This window comes from Plecotus auritus (assembly GCF_963455305.1).
Source record: "Plecotus auritus genome assembly, chromosome: 1".
NCBI lineage: Eukaryota > Metazoa > Chordata > Mammalia > Chiroptera > Vespertilionidae > Plecotus > Plecotus auritus.
The window spans coordinates 223,739,502-223,760,507 of record NC_137770.1 but is presented as its reverse complement, the minus strand read 5'-3'; the positions used below and the strand labels follow the sequence as shown (position 1 = coordinate 223,760,507).

Here is a 21,006-nt window from a genome sequence, read left to right as displayed (position 1 = left end):
CTCCGGGACAATACAGTCCTGTTCTCCAAGGAAGCAAACCACAGGCCCGTTGTCTGATCGCCTTCCAGCCCTGCAGAGGGACCTCTTCCTAAACTTCCACACCCAGGAATGCCCCATTCCCAGTTTCAAGGGGCGGGGAACAACCGGAATCTTTGTCAGGTCTGCCGCCCCCCGCCCCCTGCCCCAGAGCCCCGCCCAGCCTGTCGTCCCCCTCCCCCATGAGCTTCCAAACCTCAGCCCGCACCCCCCCCCCCCTTCTCCCCTTCTCCCCTTCTCCCCTTCTCCCCTTTTCTCCTTCCTTTCCTTCCCCAGGCCCGGGCCGTCCGCGGGCGCTGCGCAGGGGGGAAACAGAAACCGCCAACCCGGAGGCGGCGGCAGTTTCCGGGGCCCCAGCGCCGGCGATGAGGGGGCGGGGCCTGTGTGTGGGCGGGGCCTGGCGGGAGGGGGCGGGGCGTGAGCTGCTCGCTCGGCGCCTGGACTGACGGGCGATCGGTCCCGACTCCCACTCCCTCGCCCTCCCGCCCCCTCTGATTTGCCCGAAGAGTTGGTCCCCCCAAGACCTGGTGCAGATTGACGGAGGGGGAGTGGCCTGCCCCAGCCCGGCGGGCGCCGGGGGTGAGGCTGCCAGGAAGGAGTTGGGGGCGCCTGAGGGGCCGAGCATCCCTCTCCCCCGCCCGCCGGCCCCCGCCCCCGCCCCCCGCCGGCCCTCCTCCTCTCTCCCGGCCGCCCCGCCCCGCCGTGACCCCCGGCCGCCTTGGGAGCCCGACGAGGTAAGTGCGACTTCCTCCTCGCTGCCGGTCCCCACGCGACCCTCCCCCCGTCCTCGGCGGCCCGAGTCCCTCTGGGCCCTCCGACTGCCCCAGGAGCCAGCCAGGCGGGGGCCTCCCCAAACCGCGTCCGGGCTCGAACCCGGGCCGGGCCTCCGCGGCGCGCAGCCGGAGCCCTGGAGCGTCTGGGCCGCCCTGAGTTGTGCAAAGTTGTGGCCGCGGCGCTGGCGGCGGGCCTGCGAGGCGGGGGCCGCTGTCCAGGATCATTGCTCTTCCCGGGACTGTTCTGCTAATGAACTGGGAACCATTTCAGATTTCCCCCCGTTGTTACCCGCAGACTATCCAACTCTATAAGTTTTTATTTTAAGTAATTGCCTCACCCCAGAGTGTGGAGAATCAGGAAGGGATTTTATTTCTATGAACACTGGCGTGTCTGGTTGAAACTTTATTCCTTTTAAGCATTTCAGTGCATACTTCGGGATCAAAAGCTAAGGGAGAAAGTTTGCTGTATCTAAGAGTAAAGCACTACTGCCATCTTTATTATAGTTCCGTTTGATTTTGAAAAACATATTTCAATGGTTGGTGCACTCACAACATTCAAAAGGGATAATATGTACAAATTCTCTCTCCCTGCCCACCCATGACCCCCAGCCAGCCAGTTTTACCACTGTCTTCTGCATCCTGGTGCATATGCAAATGCACTTTTAAAAATGCCTTGCAGTTACTAGTGCCTGATAAATTTTCATTCTCCTTTCCTTTAGAAAACAGATTAACAAGTCTTTTTGGTTATTACACCACTGGAAAAAAAAATGACTTATTTCTGGTTTTAAGCATTTGTGAATTTAACTATATCGTGAATGTGTATATTCTATTGACTTGCCATAACTATGTGAATATCTTTACACAAAGGTGACTATACTATTTTTGGGTAATGGGGCAGGTAGGTAGAAATCATTATGAAATTGTAAGAAGATAGGTCTTAATATATACAATAGATAGTTCCAGAAATTATTTGAAGTACTATATGCTACCACAGGATGAAACAAACCTAAATGAGAAAATTGAGGCAGAACAGGAAAAAAAAAAGAATACAAAGTGACAGGGAAAGTGCATACTATAAAATTGTTTTATGCAGTTGGCGACATTTTTAAAATATCCTACAGAAAATAATGAATTTTGGACAACAGTGTTCTTCAATAAAGGGCGTTAATAAAATGCTAAAGGTAAGTTCTCTGAAAGCTTAAATTTTTTTTTTTGAAAGCTTAAATTTTTGATCCATTCATAACATTTAAAATTACCTAGGCCCAGCTGCTGTGGCTTGGTGGTTGAGTGTTGACCTATGAACCAGGAGGTCACGGTTCAATTCCCAGTCAGGACATATGCCAGGGTTTCTGGCTCCATCCCCAGTGGGAAGCGTGCAGGAGGTATCTGATCAATGATTCTCTCTCATCATTGATGTTTCTATCTCTCTCTCCATCTCCCTTCCTCTCTGAAATCAATAAAAATATATTTTAAAAAAAGAAAAGAAAATTACCTAGGACAGTATTTCCCAAACTGTGTCCTAAGAAATGAGAAATCAATAGTTTATTACTTAAAGATTCTAGTTCAAATAAGTTTGAGATAGCTGGATTAGACCAATTTTAGTAGTTATTTACTCTTTCTTGGCTAATGTTCAAATTTACTCTTTTAAAGGGGGTTATATTTTGTTACCTTTTCCAAATTTATTTGACTATGGAACACAAATTGAAATCCACTGAACCTGTAGAAATGGCTGGACTGCCTATTCTTCAAACAGTTCTTCATGAGAATTTCCTACAACTGAGGTTTGATAGGAATTGGAAAGCAAAGAGTATGAGATTTTTCCAATTTGGTAATTACCAAAGTGAAGATAATTAAAAAATCAGAATTTTAATATTATATATATTAAAGGTAAAGGCTACTTTTTCCCTGAATTCTTTCATAGTTCTTCATTATTCTGCAGGTTGTCTGTTGGACCAAATGACCTTTAGGACTTCTTCCTATTCAGTGCTTCAGGGCTACTCATGATCTTGAATTAGACTAGGTTTACACAAATAGAATTCCTTGAAGAATAACTTCAGTTATTCTCAGATGTAAACATGTGATCAACATGTTCTTTTCATTACAAACATTATTGATACTGTTATTTTACTATAACTCCTAGAATTCTGTAGGGGTAAGAGACCTTAGAAAGCATGGTATATCCTGGAAAGGACTTTGAAACCAGAAAATCTGGGACACTACCACTAATGTGCAGGGTTGTTTCTAGAAAATTTATGAACCACTCTGAATCTGTTTTCTTATTTGTAAGATTAGAATGATGACAGCACTCAATCCATTCAATAGATGTTGAGAGTGGAATAGGTATTGGATAGTAGAAAAACAGCTTTAAGGGCCAGGATCCAAGATGGTGGAGGAATAGGTGGATGTTCCACTCACTTCCTCCCAGGACCAAACTGGAATTACAACTAAAATACAGAGCAATCAACCTGAAGACTGTCTAAAGAGAAGTCTTATAACCACGGATTTACAGGAGAAGCCACATCAAGACTGATAGGAAGGGGGTAGATGTGAAAGAGCTGGCCTGTTCCCAAGGGTTGCATCTGAGATTCCAGAGGGATATCTCAGCTGCAAAGGTTCCCTTGAGGAGCATGGGGTTTCAACCCCCACATACCACATAACATCTGGCTGTGAAAATCAGTGGGGATTCTGTCTGCCAAGGAGAGACCAGAGTCTACTAGATACACAGGCATGCTCTAAAAGGGCCAATGCATAAAATCTCTTTCTCAGCCACTCACCCGAGCTCCTTTGGAGGGAGGGCAGAGCGGACTAGTTGTGTAAGGAGAGATGGGTTTGTGGCTCTAGGGAGAGAGCTGAGGGGATAGCTACCGGGACCCCTATACTGAATCACTCTCGTACACTGCAGACACGATCTTTTTGGGGTGGAGCATGTCCCTCCATATCGTATCAGCCTCGGGGAAAGCCCCTCCCTCTGGACTCTCTATCACCCACCCTGTGGAGCTTGCATCCTACTGAGGAGTTAGCTGTCTGGGCCAGGGTGTAGAGGGTTGAGCCAACTCAGGGGGTGTCAGGAAAGAGTGGTGTGGCTTTGGTGTGGGGGCCATTACCCCACATTCCCATGAATCTAACTGGCACCATCCTCTCAGGGGAGATCTGCTAGCCCCACTCACCAGTCTCCCAGCAGCCCCATCCTCCCAACTCCTGGTGGGGTTTGGGCAGAATTCAGGAGACACTGCATTGTGTGACTCTGGGGTAGGGGCCCCTCTCCCTACCTACCCCCAAGCCTGACCAGCACCTCCCCTTTCCCTACTCCTGGCTGCCCCAAACAACTGAGATCAGGCTCCTGGTAGAATCTGGGACAGACTATGTTCTGTGTCTAGGGTGGAGGAAATTTTTCCCTGGCACACCCGAACAGTGCAGAGCCCTCCCTTCATGTGGCCAAATCTTGGTCTATTTGGGCCCGATAAAGTCTGCTGGCCTCACCCTGATGGCTCCCTGAGACCTGGCCCCATGACAAAGGTCTGCAGACCCCCAGCAGGTAAATACTCTGGAATATTTGCTGAGTGGCCTCAGACCAGGCACTAGCACTGAGTTTGAACCTGCATAGACCAAGTTTGAACACCACTTGCCCTTACCTGATGATTCACTGAAAATGTACCTATTACAACTTGAGTATCGCCAGAGGCTCTTTTAGCGACTGAATCTAACAGGTAGTTGGCAGGCAGAGGCAGGTGGAGGAGGATCTTGGGGTTCCTTAAGACTTCTGCTGACCTGCCCCATGGATCCGGTGTGGTAAAAGCTTGATCCTTCCCACATACAGCCAGGCCCAGCAGAGGCAGCCACAAACTGTGGATTGCTTTGCAGCTCCAAACAGGTTGCCAGTGCCAGTTACAGGCAACATCTGATGTTGGCCTGCACCACAGTCCCTCTTAAGAGGCCCCAGAACCAACACACTCAGTGGCCAGCTCCAGACAACATCAGAGCAGGATCCAATTAGCTTCACAAGCAGGATATCCAAAGGGAGGTCTTGGCAGGCACCACACACTGCTGAGGCGAATTCCACTTCGTGTGGTCAGAACCTGCATGGCAGCTTGTACCCTGTGGTTGGGATCGATTCTCACAATCAGCCAGCCTGAGGGTTGACCCCACACACAAATGGGCCAATAGCAGTCAAGACTTCATTACAGCCCTGGCAGGTGTGCCTCAGTGGCCATAGTGTATCGGCCCATTCACTGATAGGTCAGATTTGATGCCCATTAAGGGCACATGCCTGGGTTGCAGGTTTGATCCCCAGTCCCAGTTGTGGCATGTGTGAGAGGCAACCAATCGATGTGTCTCTGTCACATTGATATCCTCTCTCTCTCTCTCTGTCTCTCTCCTTTCCTCTCCAACACTCTCTAAAAAATCAATGGGGAAAAAATGCATGTCGTTAAAAATATGACTTCATTACAACAGGAGGGCCCACATAACCCAAGCAAGGGAGCTGATCAAGGAGACTGTGCCACTGGGTCTCACAGGACACCTACCACATAACACCACCCTACCAAGGTAGTCATAGCAGATCTACCTGATACATAGAACCAAACACAAAGAGGCAGCCAAAATGGGAAGACAAACATGCCTCAAAAGAAAGAAAATATATAGGAAAAATCTCCAGGAAAAAGCTAAATGAAATGGAGGCAAACTATTTACCAGATATAGAGTTAAAAAAAAAATGGGACTAACAATGCTCAAGGAACTTAGTGAGAACTTTAACAAAGAGAAGCAAGCATAAAAAAGGACATAGACACCATAAAAAAGAACCAGAAGTAAAGAATACCATACCTAAAATGAAGAATATAATACCTAAAATGAAGACTACACTAGAAGGAATAAACAGGTTGGATGAAGCAGAGGATCAAATGAGCAATTTGGAAGAGAAGGTAGCAGAAAACAATCAGAGCAACAAAATGGATTTTTAAAAATGAGGATAGCCTGGCCAATGTGGCTCAGTGTTTGTGCAGCAGCCCATAAAATAAGAGGTCACAATTCTATTCCCGGTCAGGGCATGTGTCTAGATTGCAGGCTCGATCCCCAGTATGGAGTGTGCAGGAGGCAGCTGTTTGATGTCTCTCTCTCATTGATATTTCTATCTATCCTTCTCCCTTCTTCTCTCTTAAAAATCAAGAAAAAACATCTTTTTAAATGAGGATAGCATAAGGGATGTTTGAGACAATATGAAGTATAACAACACCTGCATCATAGGGGTACCAGAAGGAGAAGAGAGAGAGAGAGCAAGGGATTGAGAACATATTTGAAAAATGAATGACTGAAAACTTCCTTCACCTTGTGAAGGAAAATGACACACAAGTCCAGGAAGCACAGAGAGTCCCAAACATGATGAACCCAAAGAGGCCCACACCAAGACACATCGTAATTAAAATGCAAAAGGTTAAATACAAAGAAAGAATCTAAAACGCAGGAAGAGAAAAAGCAGTTAGTTAGCTACAAGGGAGCTCTCATAAGACTGTCAGCTGATGTCTCAACAGAAATATTTCAGGCCAGAAGTTAGCATGAAATATTCAAAGTGATGAAAAGCAAGGACCTACAACCAAGACTACTTTATCCAGCTAGGCTTTCATTTAAAACTAGTAGCCCTGTGCACAAATCCATGCACCAGTAGTTCACCAGTAGCTCGCTGCCACCCTCCAGAAGCTTGCCGTCCGCTGCCCTGCCCTCCTGTAGCTCTCTCCACCTCCTGCCCCCTCCCTCATAGCTTGCTGCCTTGCCCCCTCCTGTAGCTCTCTGCCACCCACTTGTAGCTCTCTGCCGCACCCTCCTGCAGGTCCATGATCCAGTCAATACGCGGTTGGTTGTTATGCTGTGCCGTTTGCATATTACATCTTTACTATATAGGATTGAAGGAGAAACAAAGAGCTTCCAGACAAGAAACAGCTAAAGGAGTTCGTTAACACATGCCAAGTATTACAAGAAATGTCAGAGTCTTCTTTACGAAGATGAAGAAACGAAAAAACAAACAGGAACATAGTTAAAAGAATAAAATAATCACTTTAATCACTTTAAATGGAAATGGCTTAAATGCTCCAATCAAAAGATATAGGGTAGCCTAATGGATAAGAAAATAAGAACTGTCTATAAGAAATCCACCTCAGAACAAAATGTACACACAGACTAAAAGTAAAGGGATGGAAAAAGATATTTCATGCAAATGGAAATGGGGGGGAAAAAAGCTGGAGTAGCATTACTTGTATCTGACAAAATAGACTTTAAAACAAATGTTATAGTAAGAGACAAAGAAGGGCACTACATAATGATAAAGGAAGCAATCCAACAAGAGGATATAACCTTTGTAAATATGCATGTAACATAGGAGTACCTACATATATAAAGCAAATATTGATGGGCATAAAGGGAGAGATTGACAATAATACAGTCAGTAGATAGATCTTCCAAACAGACAAACAACAAGGAAACAGTGGCCTTCAAAGATGCATTAGAACACATGGCTTTAATCGATATCTTAAGAGAATTTTACCCAAAGCAGTAGATTATACATTCATTTCAAGTGCACATAGAACATGTTTCTAGGATAGACCACATGTGAGGATACAAATCAAGTCTCAGTAAATTTAAAAAGATGGAAATCACATCAGGCATCTTCTCTGACCATAATGGTATAAAACTAGAAATCAATCACAAGAAAAAAAACTAAAAACCACAGAAAGTCATGGAAACTAAATAACATGTTACTAAACAATGCATGGATTAATAATGAGAAAGAAATAAAAAGATACCTTGAAATAAAAGAAAATGAGAACACAACAACCCAAAATCTATGAGATATAGCAAAGGCAGTCCTAAGAGGATAATTCATAGCAATGCAGATCTACCTCAAGAAACAAGAAACATATCAAATAACAATCTAACTTTACCCTTAAAGGAAATAGGAAAAAAAAAAAAAAAAAAACAACAACAACAAGCAAAGCCCAAATTGGGTAGAGGAAAAGAAAGAATAAAGATCAGAGAAGAAATAAATGAAATAGAATCTAAACAAACAAACAAACAAATATATATATAAATGATCAGTGAAACCAAGAGCTGGTTCTTTGAAGAAATAAATAGATTGACCTTTAACCAGACTCATTAAGAAAAAAAGAGAGGGGACCCAAATAAATAAAATCAGAAATGAAAAAGGAAAAGTAACAACTGATTCCACAGAAATAACAAGGAATTTAAGAAAATATTACAGACAACTGTGTGCCAACAAATTGGACAATCTGGACGAAATGGATAAATTCCTAGAAACATAATCTTCCAAAACTGAATCAGGAAGAATCATAAAATCTGAATAGACCAATTACAACTAATGAAATTGAAGCAGTAATTGAAAAAACTTCCAACAAACAAAAGTCCTGGACCAGATGGCTTCACAGGATAATTTTACCAAACATTCACAGAAGAACTAACACCTATCCTCAAACTATTCCAAAAAATTCAAGAGAAGGGAAGACTCCCAAACTCATTTTGTGAAGTCAGCACTATCCTAATTTCAAAACCTGATAAAGACCCTACAAAGAAAGAAAATTATAGGCTAATCTCTGATGAACATAGATGCTAAAATCCTCAAAATATTAGCAAACTGGCTTCAGCAATACATTAAAAAGATCATGCTCCATGATCGACTGAGATTTATTTCTGGGATATAAGGTTACTACAATATCTGCAAATAAATAAATGTGATACATCACATAAACAAAATGAAAGGAGAATTGATGACTGGAGAACACGCAATATAATATACAGATGATATATTATAGAGTTGTATATCTGAAACCTGTTTAATTTTATTAACCAACTAGTGGTCCAGTGCACGAAATTCACTCACATTAGAGAAATTAATTAGAGGAAATATTTTAATATTGCTATTTGCCCTTTCTCTATAATAGAAGTGTCAGAGATTAAAGAAAATTAGTAAAATGTATATGAAAATCTTCCTCCTGTCAGAGTCTGGGGCATGCTGCAGGACCCAGAATCAAGTCCCTGTCCACCCATGCATGCCTTGAAATCGTACCAGACCCAGCCAGCCCCACCCCCATTGGGCGAGATCCAGACCCGGCCGGCCCCACCCCCATAAAGCCCCACTAGGCAGGAGGCACAGCCTCAGGTCCCCCAGCTCGGTGCCAGGCAGGGGGCGCAGCCTCGGTCCCCAGTCAAGCCTCTCCTGGTGGGGGGAGCACAGCCTCAGGTCCCTTGTCAAGCCCCGCTGGGCGGGGGGCACAGCCTCAGGTCCCCACAGCTCGGGGCAAAGAGCATGGCCTGAGGTCCCCCAGCCCAGCACAGGGGTGGGGGGCATGGCCTGAGGTCCCCCATCAAGCCCCGCTGGGCGGGGGTCCCCCAGGCCAGCACTGGAGCAGGAGGCGTGGCCTGAGGTCCCCTGTCAAGCCCCACCAGGCACGGGGCATGGCCTTAGGTCCTCGTCAAGCCCCGACAGGCGGGGGGCACGGCCTGGGGTCTCCCGGCCTGGTGCTGGGGCTGGGGGCACTGCCTGAGGTCCCCTGGCCTGGCACCAGGGCAGGAACACAGCCTCAGGTCCCCCGTCAAACCCTGCTGGGTGGGGGGCAGAGCCTCAGGTCCCTTACCCTGGCCCAGCGCCACGCAGCTTCTAGTCCCTGCTGATCACTCGTTACAGGAACCCCACCTCCACTGTGGGCACCGCCATCTTGTGACAGCGTGAGGGTTAATTTTCATATTACCTCTTTATTATATAGGATGTTACCCCAATAAATTTTTTTAAAAATAAAAATAAATAAAAATTTTAAAAGAATAACAGCTTTAAGGGTGATAATAAAGACTGTATTAACAATCTTTTGTTGTCTAAATTTTTTTTCTGAGTACAGATGGCAAGAGTATGGAGGACAGTGGTTCCTGAGTTCCAGCTAGCACGTAGTGAGAACTGAGAGAATGAGGGATTAGTGCAAAAATTCATATAAATCCATTCAGTTCCTATTTGGATTTTGAGAATTTGGGTAATAAAGGACACTCCTATAAGAAAGAATTCTATAAATGATGTGGTGCTATACAAAATGCTACCATTCTGAAAATAAATGAGGGTCAGAGCTTATCACCCTTTTTGATTTTTTAAATTTAACAAGAATGTATGTTTTAATATTTTTAAATTCAATGGAAAGGACAGAGTTCTATCAAGTCCCTTTAAATTGCAGTCAGTTTCTTTTTGGGATAACAGTTCTTTGAGTCCCAATTTCAATCTCCAACAATTCCTTATGTGTACATGTCAGCAATGATATTTCAGTTCTGGATGGTGGACAAACGGTGGCAATGCAGGTCCGACCCTCTCTGGTTTGGTCCTGGGCAACCTGCAGCGATTCACAGCTGCTGAATGCTAGCATGGCAAGGAGTCTTCACCATCTTCATTTCTGGACTGTTTCTCCTCTTGTCTTCGTGGCTGGAGCAGTCCTGTCAATGCCTCTCTGGGATCCGTTGTTGCAGGAATCCACAGGGGCTTGGAGTTTTCTGGACATATACACACATATTCATGACCAAAGGTTAATAAAGGAATCTTTTCTATAAATTTGACTTGGGATCCTTTTTCATTTTTGCCCAAACAATTTTCCTTTGGCTTATTTTGATACCATGTGATTTTTCATGGGTGTCTTGCTATCAGTATTACAAATGAAAAATAATTTTCAAAGTAAAAAATTTCTTGATGTAATTTACTTACAGGGTATTATTCTTACAGGATATTTTTCCACTATCCCCCTTTTTTGATTTAAATATTAGGAGGCTTTTGGAAATTTATAATGCAGTCTTGATAACTTTTAATTTTTTGCACAAAAATATGTCTGCTTTAGATTCATTGCATGTTAAGCAATTTTACTATGAGATGAACTATCAATAAAAATTTTAGTTAATATTTCCGGAACAGGTTTTTTGTACAGTACAATTAAGTTTTCTTGAATATTCATTTCAATTAGCCAATTTAAATTAATCCAAAATAAATTTATTTAACTTTACTTGTCCTAGGTTATGGGCAATAAATGACTGCAATTAAACTTCTGCAATTAGTCTTTGAGTAACTTAACAAACTTTGTCAGGGAGGCAAAAAACACAAGTTACTTCAGTTTATGAAGCCAAATATATTGACTTTTAATTACAGTTCTTCAGATGTTTGAAGAAAACCTCTATTTCCTTCCAGAATAATTTTCAGGCTACAGAGAGTTTGATTTAAAAATCTTTGTCTTGCCCTAACCAGTTTGGCTCAGTGGATAGAGCCTCAGCCTGGGGACTGAAGGGTCCCAGGTTCAATCCCAGCCAAGGGCATATACCTTGGTTGCAGGCACATCCTCAGTGGGAGGTGTGCAGGAGGCAGCTGATGGATGCTTCTCTCTCATCGATATTTCTAACTCTCTATCCCTCTCCCTTCCTCTCTGTAAAAAAAATCAATAAAATATATATATACTTTTTAAATCTTTGTCTTTCTTTACACCAAGCAACCTACAGGGCTGCTGCTTGAACACTAAAGTCATATGTCTGAATAGCCATATCACAAGAAATCTCATTACAGTAAGGTTGACTACTATTTTACTGTCAGATTTAGTAGTTTAACAACAATCTTAGTTTACACTGTAAATATTAGTGGAAGAGACTTCAAAAATTTTTAAATTTCTCCTTTTTATTAAACTAGAATTTTATTTTTAAAGAGCATCCCCTTTGGCTTATTTGCATATACAGAGGGATCATGCAAGGTCTCAGTAACTTTCTTAGAAGACTTAATCAAATTGCTTACGAAAACATTGGCTTATTCAAAGGGAGGGGTTGGGGGGAGAAACCAAGATGGCGGCATAGGTAAGCACCTAAACTGCTGCCTCGCACAACAATTTCAAAACTACAACCAAAAGACAGAACGGACATCATTCAGAACCACAGGAAGGCTGGCTGAGTGGAAATTCTACAACTAGAAGGAAAGAGGAAAGCTCACGGAAAATCAGAGGAGGGGCAAAGGGCTGAGGTACGGAGATGCACACAAAGAGGAAGGGTGACTGAGTGCCTGGCTGACTTTCTCTGGTGGGAGGGGAAAGGAAGCCCTGACTGCACTGAACCCCAGTTCCGGGTGAAACCCCATGGACCCAGGCTCATACAGGGGGAGTCTGGACTGTCAGGTAGATAGAAAGGCACATGGAGACTCAGAGACCCTGGGGAGCCGCGGCGGGTCTGGAGGCATGCGCGCACACATGAATACTCGCAGAGAAAACTGAATGCGGAGGTTGCTGCAGGCATTCCCTAGCGGAAGGGAGTCGGAAGCTCCTGACTTCACTGAACCCTAGTTCCAACTGCACTGAACCCCAGTTCCGGGTGAGCCCCTGGGGACCCACGCTCTTACGGGGGGAATCTGGACTGTCAGGTGGAAACTCAGGGGAGTCTCGGAAGGCAGAGATCTGGAGGCGCGCACGCAAGGGCAGGGCTGACGGGAAGCCAAGACTGCTCCGCCCTGAGACTCCGCCCCATCCAAGCTGAGCACAGAGGCTTCTGCAATTTTGCAAGTCTAATCCTATAAGGCTGTCTCCAGCACCGAACTTCTCCCAGTGTAGACACAGCTGATCCTCACAGCCAACTGGCCTGGAGGTCTATTCCTCCCAGTGATACCAACAACAATCAAGACTTAACTACAACAAGGCTGTACACACAGTCCACAAAGGGGTGCACCAAGAGTGTCCACCTCAGGTTAACTGGGGAGGCCGACCCACTGGGCCATATAGGACACATAGCACACAAAGCTACCCTACCAACTCAGGGAAGCAGCAAAAATGTGGAGGCAAAGAAACAAATCACAAACGAAAGAAATGGAGGAAAACAAACGACTGGATATAGAATTCAAAACCATGGTTATAAGGCTTTTCAAGAATATCCTAGAAAAGGCCGATAAATTTAGCAAGACCCTCGAGGATATGAAAAAGGACCAACTAGAAATTAAACATACACTGACTGAAATAAAAAACATTATACAGAGACCCAACAGCAGACTAGAGGAACGCAAGAATCAAGTCAAAGATTTGAAAAACGAAGCAAAAAACACTCAACCAGAAAAGAAAAAAGAATCCAAAAAGTTGAAGATAGTGTAAGAAGCCTCTGGGACAACTTCAAGCGTACCAACATCAGAATTATGGGGGTGCCAGAAGAAGAGAGAGAGCAAGATACTGAAAACCTATTGGAAGAAATAATGACTGAAAACTCCCCCATCTGGTGAAAGAAATAGACTTACAAGTCCAGAAAGTGCACAGAACCCCAAACAAGAGGAATCCAAAGAGGACCACACCAAGACACATCATAATTAAAATGCCAAGGGCAAAAGACAAAGAGAGAATATTAAAAGCAGCAAGAGAAAAACAGTTAATTACCTACAAGGGAGCACCCATACGATTGTCAGCTGATTTCTCAACAGAAACTATGCAGGCCAGACGGGAGTGGCAAGAAAATATTCAAAGTGATGAAAAGCGAGAACCTACAACCAAGATTACTCTACCCAGCAAAGTTATCATTCAGAATTGAAGGTCAGATAAAGAGCTTCACAATAAGAAAAAGCTAAAGGAGTTCATCACCACCAAACCAGTATTATATGAAATGCTGAAAGGTATTCTTTAAGAAGAGGAAGAAGAAAAAAGTAAAGATAAAAATTATGAACAACAAATACATATCTATCAACAAGTGAACCTAAAAATCAAGTGAATTAAAAATCTGAGGAACAGAATAAACTGTTGAATATAATAGAATCAGGGGCCACTGCCATTTCATTGGTCAAACAAGTCAAATGAAATCTTTTTGAAAGAAGTAAGGTGTACTATTTTAGCCAAGTGGATTTTGTTCTTTTTGAATTATATGTTCATTCAATAGACATTTGGTTCAATGTAATGTGTAGAAGGCACTGTGTTAGATTCTATGAGGTTAAAAAGATGAATGGAAAGTTTATAACCCCAATAGACAATAGCTATAATTAAGTCCTCTCTCTTCCTTCTCTTTAAAATAATATAATTAACAGAATCTTTCAATATGATAAAAGTGGATTATGTATATATGCATTGTGGCACTTTGTCCCTTTTTGGTCTTAGGAATTATTTGGTGACAAGTTACACAATATTACTTAAACTAGCTTAAGCAAAAAAAAAAAAAAAAAAAAAAAAAGTGTTTTGTTAGAAGAGGGATATAGCTTTATGTCACAGAGTCCAAGGGCAGGAAGTACATCTGAATTTCAGAGGCAATTGTCATCAATAACAGAAAGTTAGGAGCTGGGTCTGTGTTTTCTCTCCAGGTCTGTATGATTTCTTGCCAGTGTTTCTCTCTGTGCCTATACTTCATTCCTCTTTTAATGTGTTGACTGGCTTTTGCTTTTAAATGGGTGTTTTAACCCAAGAGCTCACAATTAAAGGAAACTACAGTCTCTAGCAATTACAGAAGAATTATATTTTTTCTAAATGCCACATCTTGGTTAGTTCTTAAATTAATCACTATCAGAGTTTGGAAATAATGTATCACAAGTTAGGATAATTGGCAACTTTGTATGTAATAGAGCAAGAGGCAGTTGTACTAGTTTGGGATTGAAGAAACCTACGATGCCAGTTGAAAGTTCTACTACACAGTTAACATCAGCTTGCATATTCAGACTCTAGAATCTAGAGGGACAGGCTAATTAAGATAATAAAGATAAGAAGGTGGAACTGGAGCTGACTTGTAGCAACAATATCTCCTCCCTGAACCCTGGCAGGCGCCGCCTCCATTCTAATCCTTTCATCCATCCCTTCTCCCTCTCCCTAGGTATATAGAGTCCTAAACTGTGGAATTTTTACAAGTCATCTGCTTTAGATGCTGATACAGGGCTCCCTGGCTTCTCCCGTGGCTAATAATGCAGGAAGAAAGGAGCACTTAATAAACTGCTTTGCTCTGCTGTTTTCTACCATCCAAAGTGGTCTAGACCAGCGGTCGCCAACCGGTGATCTGTGGACCACTGGTGGTCCTTGAGGTCCAAAAGTTTGGTGACCGCTGCAGACTAGAGGAACGCAAGACACTCTATCTGGACATTTTACACTTTAGCATTCTATTGCCATATCTCCCCACCAACTTAAGTTATTTTTCTCTCAATAAATTCCCATTCTTTTTCTGGAAGCTGTGTGTATTTAGCTTATCTAGCAGCATTTCCTTGCATTCCTCACCTATGCTATATCTCCTTTCTTCCTCGTTGAAAAATATCCATAGCTTCACCTCAGCAGATGGCTGAGGAGATGGACTATAGGGAATTAGTTGATGTTACCTAGAAAAGGGAATCCCCAGAAGAAAAACAACAACAACAACAACAAAAAGATGACAACAGAGAAAGGTGAGTAAAAGCTGTGTATGGGGTTAGGTGGATTTGTCAGGGATATATGTTAGACTAAAAGAGCAAACAAGGAAGGGAAGGAGTTTGGTTTCAAACTTCAGAATATCTGGACTGTCATTCTAAGATATTCTTATATTCTTGTTGCTGTGCAGATGAACGAGTCTTCTTAGGTTCAACTAAAAACATTCAGGCTCATAAAGCTACCATAGGCTTGTTTGCTCAGAAGGATATCAGACATGAACCACAGCTTGCCAGCAGGGCAGCAGCCCTGTCCCTCATCAGGGGTTGTGCTCCTTACAACAATCCCTATAAGCAGTTCCTGTAGCTCTCTAGGAGACATCCTGTCAAGTGAAAGCTCAAGTGCAAGGAGACAAAGCTCACATCGGGTAGGTGTGGGAGCCACACTGGCTTTAGAAACCTCAAGTCCCACAGAAGACAGTATGTCTTCCACAACTCCATGGACTTAGCTTCCAGGGTCCCTGAAAGCGATATGCCAGTTACAAGAGCCATCACGCTCAGGGAAGTCAAAGCTGTGGCTTCCTAGCAGGTATTTATAGTTTTATTTATAGTTCTCTGAGTCAAGATGCAAATTTTACTAATCATTTTTACTATAAGCAATGTTGCCTAGTAGCATAGGTGGCATACCTACTTCCATCAGACCTGAGTTAACTAATTGAAGGTTAAATGCAGAAAAAGAAAAGATTTTAACTCTACTCATATTTGTATTTTCCACAGTACCTTCCATAGTCCTTTTCATTTGGGAATTATTCAATAATATACATTTTGTTTCCTTTGATGTAGTGTGTTAACTATGGCGGGAAAAGTGTGACATAGGAAGAGGGGTTGAGAGGAAGGTAAGGCTGGAAAGGTAGACAAAGACTTCTAGATTGTTAAAAACACTGAATTCCATATTAAAGATCTTGACATTTCTTTATCGTGTAGGTGATTGAGAACAAAAAATACAAGTTTTAAGAGTGATGTGGTCAAGAATTGCACTTTGGAAGGTTGTTTTGACTATAGTGGAGAGTGGATGAGAGAGGATTTAGACTTGAGGCTGGTTGCTCATTTATACTTAATATTTGCTTTGTGGGGGGGAGATATTTCTTCTATAAGCAGAAAGAATGACTACTCAATTCTGTGCTCTATAGGAGTTTAGAATTGCTGGACAGATTCAGCCTGGTCCTTTGGAGGGGCCTGGATCAGCTCGTCCTTCTAAATGTATTGCTCCCCCCACCGTTGGAGATTGAGAGTTTGGGAGGACTATTCTGAACTGCCTCCTAAGAACCATGGATTAACACTAAGAAATTCTGGCCTCCACTGATCTCATTTGACTCACTAGCAGCCCTCATTTTGTTTTTTGCTGGAGTTAAAGGATAGAACAGTCTTTCAGTGGATACCGTATTTTCCTGTGTGTAAGATGCTATTTTTTTCTAAAATAGTTAGACTGAAAATCGAGAGGCATCTTATACACGGAAGTCAGCCGAGGAGGGAGCCGTGGGTGCATAGCTGCCTATACCTTGTCAAACAGGCTTTCTCCAATCACGAGCCTTATTGTTACTAAGCCTTATTGTTACGGCCCATTGTTATGAGCCATAATTGGAGGTGGAGGTGGAGAGTGTGCAGATGCAACAGGGACCTGAGTGTTCTGAGCTCATAAAGATGTCAAAAAATAAAAAGATAATACTGGTAAGTGATTGTCTTACTCTGCAAAATTCAAACTGAATGTAATCAGCTATGCAAAAGAGCATGGAAATAGAGCTGCAGAGAGACAATTTGGACCTCTTCCCACTGAGTGTATGATCAGACAGTGGAGAAAACAGGAAGAACAACTCCTTAAGATGCCAAAAAAGAAGAAGGCCTTAAGAGGAAAACCAGCAAAATGTTTAAAATATTGATTTCTTAATTTTGGGTTGGAAAAGTGGAGGGCGTCTTATACATGGGGGCGTCTTATACACGGAAAAATGCGGTATGTTTGGTTTGTTTTTAGGTTTAGTTTTAGGGCAAGCCAGGGAGTTTCTTTAATGGTTAACAGGTTTAATTAACATTTGTAGTGATTAACTATTTCTAATTACAAGCAGCTAAGAAACAGAGTGCTTCACATTTTTCTTCTATTGCTTACATTGCCCTTTAGACTCTTTCCTTACCCGACTTACACTGTTCTAATATAAATATACAATTTATAAAAAAATGATTGGTCCTGCAGCAGAATTAAGTTGATCTGTGAATGGCTTATTATGGGTGCAGAGAACTCAGGCAATTTTGCTTGATTATATTTGTGTCTAGAGAGTACTGATTGATTACTTTTCTCCCCTCATCGCCATAAAGCTGCACAGAAGACAAACACTTGCTGGATTTGGTTCAGGTCAGTAAAAGACAAAATTACGTTTATCCACACTATTACTTTTTATTACACATAAGACAGTTGGGTGTCTCCGCACATGCCAAACAGGAAATTTAGCTGTGGTTCACTGTCGTTACGATATTAACAGTTCTCATCCTTGTGCTACAGCAAATGTGTACTTAAATTCACAAAAATCTAAGGCATGGGTGGCAAGGAAGTCTCTTTTACCTTTCATCAAGTCAAAGGGCTATTTTTAAAAGTAAATATTTTGTTATAATCATGTTATGGCCTTCATAGTATCAGCTGTGATGACTTTTATAGATGAGTTTGGGGCTAAAAAGGCCATAGAATATTAGCTGATTTTTTCAATGTTGCTTGCTCTATAACTGGATATTAGAACTGATAGACATTTGAGGGATGAAAAGGTTCTTTTAATGTTAATGTGGCTCAGCACTGGCCCAAAGAAATAGTGACAGAAACTGGGAGGATGCCAAGTGGGTGAAAATCTCTAAGGCACTTGTACTTGGTGAATAAATGCCATTTTGATATTTAATTATGATGAACTTAACAGTATTTGTTATATTAGGAGTGATGCGTCCTTTAATTGCTCTGTGTTTTTTCCTTCTTTTTAGTGCCTTATTTGCTTTAACTTTGGTCAGATCTTATTGGTAAAGAATTTAAGTCTGCTCTACTGCCCTGTCCTAGATGTCTAACCTTGTACTAGTCAACTAGCCTCTGAATGTGCTTCCTCACTACCCTGCCTCCTTACAAGGTGGCTGTGAGTTGCAAATGAGAATTCTTTGAAAGCAAGAAGCAGTGTGTGTACTTGCAAGTATATGGTCCTTAGATTCAGTTCTGGTTCATAATGAACCCTGCTATTCACTAGATATGTAACCTCACTTCGCTTCAGTGTCCTTATCTGTAAGGGGGAGGGGAATCACCCCGTTTGCCCGAGTTTTGTGACAACTAAATGCCTCAATGTAAAGTATTTCACATAGTACCTTGCTCATTTAGGCACTTAGGAAATACTAGCTGCTGTTACAAATCCAGTTCTTTACTCAGTACTTGCACATGCTACTTACTTAATCCCATTTTACTGAACAGTAAACTAAAGATCAAGAAAACGTGATTTGCCCAATTATGCAGTGAGCTAGTCAGTGATTGAGCTATTGGGCTCTTTCTGCTGTATCACTTAGGCTACCATTAATAAGTGATAATGTGGGGAAATGATAGCAGAAGATCTCTTCACCAACTACTTCTGAAGACTCATAGCTCTAACCTAATGCTTCTCTTTCCTCTGTTAAATGTACTGACTTATCCCAAGGGCCAACTGAACACTCATGGCTAAGTAGGCTGCTCTGTAGTAGGCCTGCAGGTACTTGCCAGAAGTTAGTTGTGTTTATTCAGAAACCTGTTTTTAACCGTTATGCTTGTTATAATAATTATAAAACATGAATAAACATGTAAATTAATGAGCATAAAGAAAGGAGAATTCTTTCTTTGAAAATTAAGCTGAATGCTTAATTACTATAACTGAGTTATTAACAAATTTACTATCAAATTGGATAAGAGATGGGGGCGGGGAATCATCGAAGTCCAAAGCAGTGCCTGTCAAAGTATCCAGGGACCAGCTAGCCAAGTGGTGTTTACAGTATTAGTGGTTCTCAAGGAAATAAGGAGCTCACACCGGAATGTAAATTAACTACATCACTAAGCACACTGTTTAGTTCAGCTGACTTTTTTTTCCCCATGCATGGTTAAAACCTTACTTCTCCTGAAGTAGGCAGTGCATTAATTTATATCTGGCCCAAGGTTTTTATCTCATGGTGGACAGACTACTGGTCTAATGGATTCTGTATTCATATTCTTTCAGAAGTACTTTTAAGTTCTTTCTCCATTTACAGAAACTGTAAGTGAAAATAGATGATAGATCATTGTGGACATGGCTTATATAATAAAGAGGACCCAAACTCATTAGGAGGCCCATATCAAACAAAGCATGGACCCTATATGAAAAAATTAGTGAATAAACGTGTATTTAAATTAAACGTGTGTTTAAATTATAATAAAATCTTTAATGATATGTAAAAATAATTTTTACAATTACAGGCTTTCCCTGCTATCCAAAAGTAGAGCATATCCTATGAAACCTTTCTAAGCTGAAATGGCAGCCACAAGAATTTTTAAAACATGCAATACCTGACTATTTTGTCAGGGGCCCTGACCTCTTTTCCCTTAGATTATCAAATAAAAAAATGATAACAGCAGCCCTCACCAGTGTTGCTCAGTGGAAAGAGTGTCAGCCTGCACACTGAAGGGTCACAGGTTCGATTCCTGGGTTACAAGTCCGATCCCCGGCCCCAGCCGGGGCATGTGCAGGAAGCAACGAATCAATGTATCTCTCTCACATCAATCTCTCTCTTCCGCTCTTCCTCTCTCTTCTCCCTCCCTCCCATTCTCTAAATCAATGAAAAAAATATCCTTGAGTGAGGATTAATAACAACTACAACAAAAAACAACACAAAAAGTGATAACAATAACTGTCCAGTGTAAATGAATCAAAATTATACCTATTTTTTGTCATATCAGCAAAAATATATTTTTTGGTGTGCTGCAGAATTTTAGTAATTAGTTTATGTGTGCCATGAGCTGAAAAAGGATGAAAATCGCTGGCATAAGGCAAAGAAGCAATTACCATTCATTTGTATCCAAAAAAATAACTCACCAAATCATACCAAATAACACATAAAAACCTAAAATAACACTAACATATAGGGAAAGCAGGAATGCACAAAGCAAACCGAGATAAAGTACAGATGCTCACAGACCCAGCTCACAGCCCTGGCAGCTTGATGCTGAGATGCTAAGTGTAGTGACCTGGGGAAGAGCGTGTAGTGCCACGCTCGCTGCCGGAGGTGCCGCTGCCTTATAACTGCCTGCAGCCAAACAAATGCTGAATGCTGTTTCTTACCTTTCTCTGTAAAAGTGAAAATCCTCTTCACATCTCTTTCAGTTAGCTAAATTAGGTTCTAATGTAGATCTTTCATGAAAGGGAAAGTGGCATGAGGTGACCTTTTAAAAACTGGGGGATACCTGTACTGACTTTTTCATTTGATGAACCAACTATAGGTTTCATCTGGCAAGGGGGCTTTTATAATACTCAGAGTTCCAACTTGACTAGAAATATACTTTTTAACCTCTGTAGCTATCTTAGGATCCTTAGTTTGTTACATATGAATTTAAATTATTTGCAAAATAAGGCAGAGTTAATATTTGTAATATAGAAAGAGCATCTAGATAGTGATAAGGAAAAAACACAGCATAAATACATAGTTCAGAAAACTACAAGTACCCTATCCAGTTTGGCTCAATGGATAGAGCATCGGCCTGTGGACTGAAGGGTCCCAGGTTCGATTCCGTTCAAGGGCACATGCCCAGGTTGCGGGCTCGATCCCCAGTAGGAGGCATGCAGGAGG

The 21,006-nt window shown here is 42.1% G+C and overlaps 1 protein-coding gene across 1 annotated transcript in view; it reads left to right on the top strand.

The window, feature by feature from the left end:
* Positions 1–450: 450 nt before the first annotated feature.
* The window catches only part of KLHL5 (kelch like family member 5), an 89,325-nt gene continuing 68,769 nt past the window's right edge, over positions 451–21,006 (top strand). The window contains exon 1 of the mRNA XM_080656496.1: positions 451–770. The gene's annotated coding sequence lies outside the window, so the exon portion shown is untranslated. The remainder of the gene's footprint in view (positions 771–21,006) is intronic.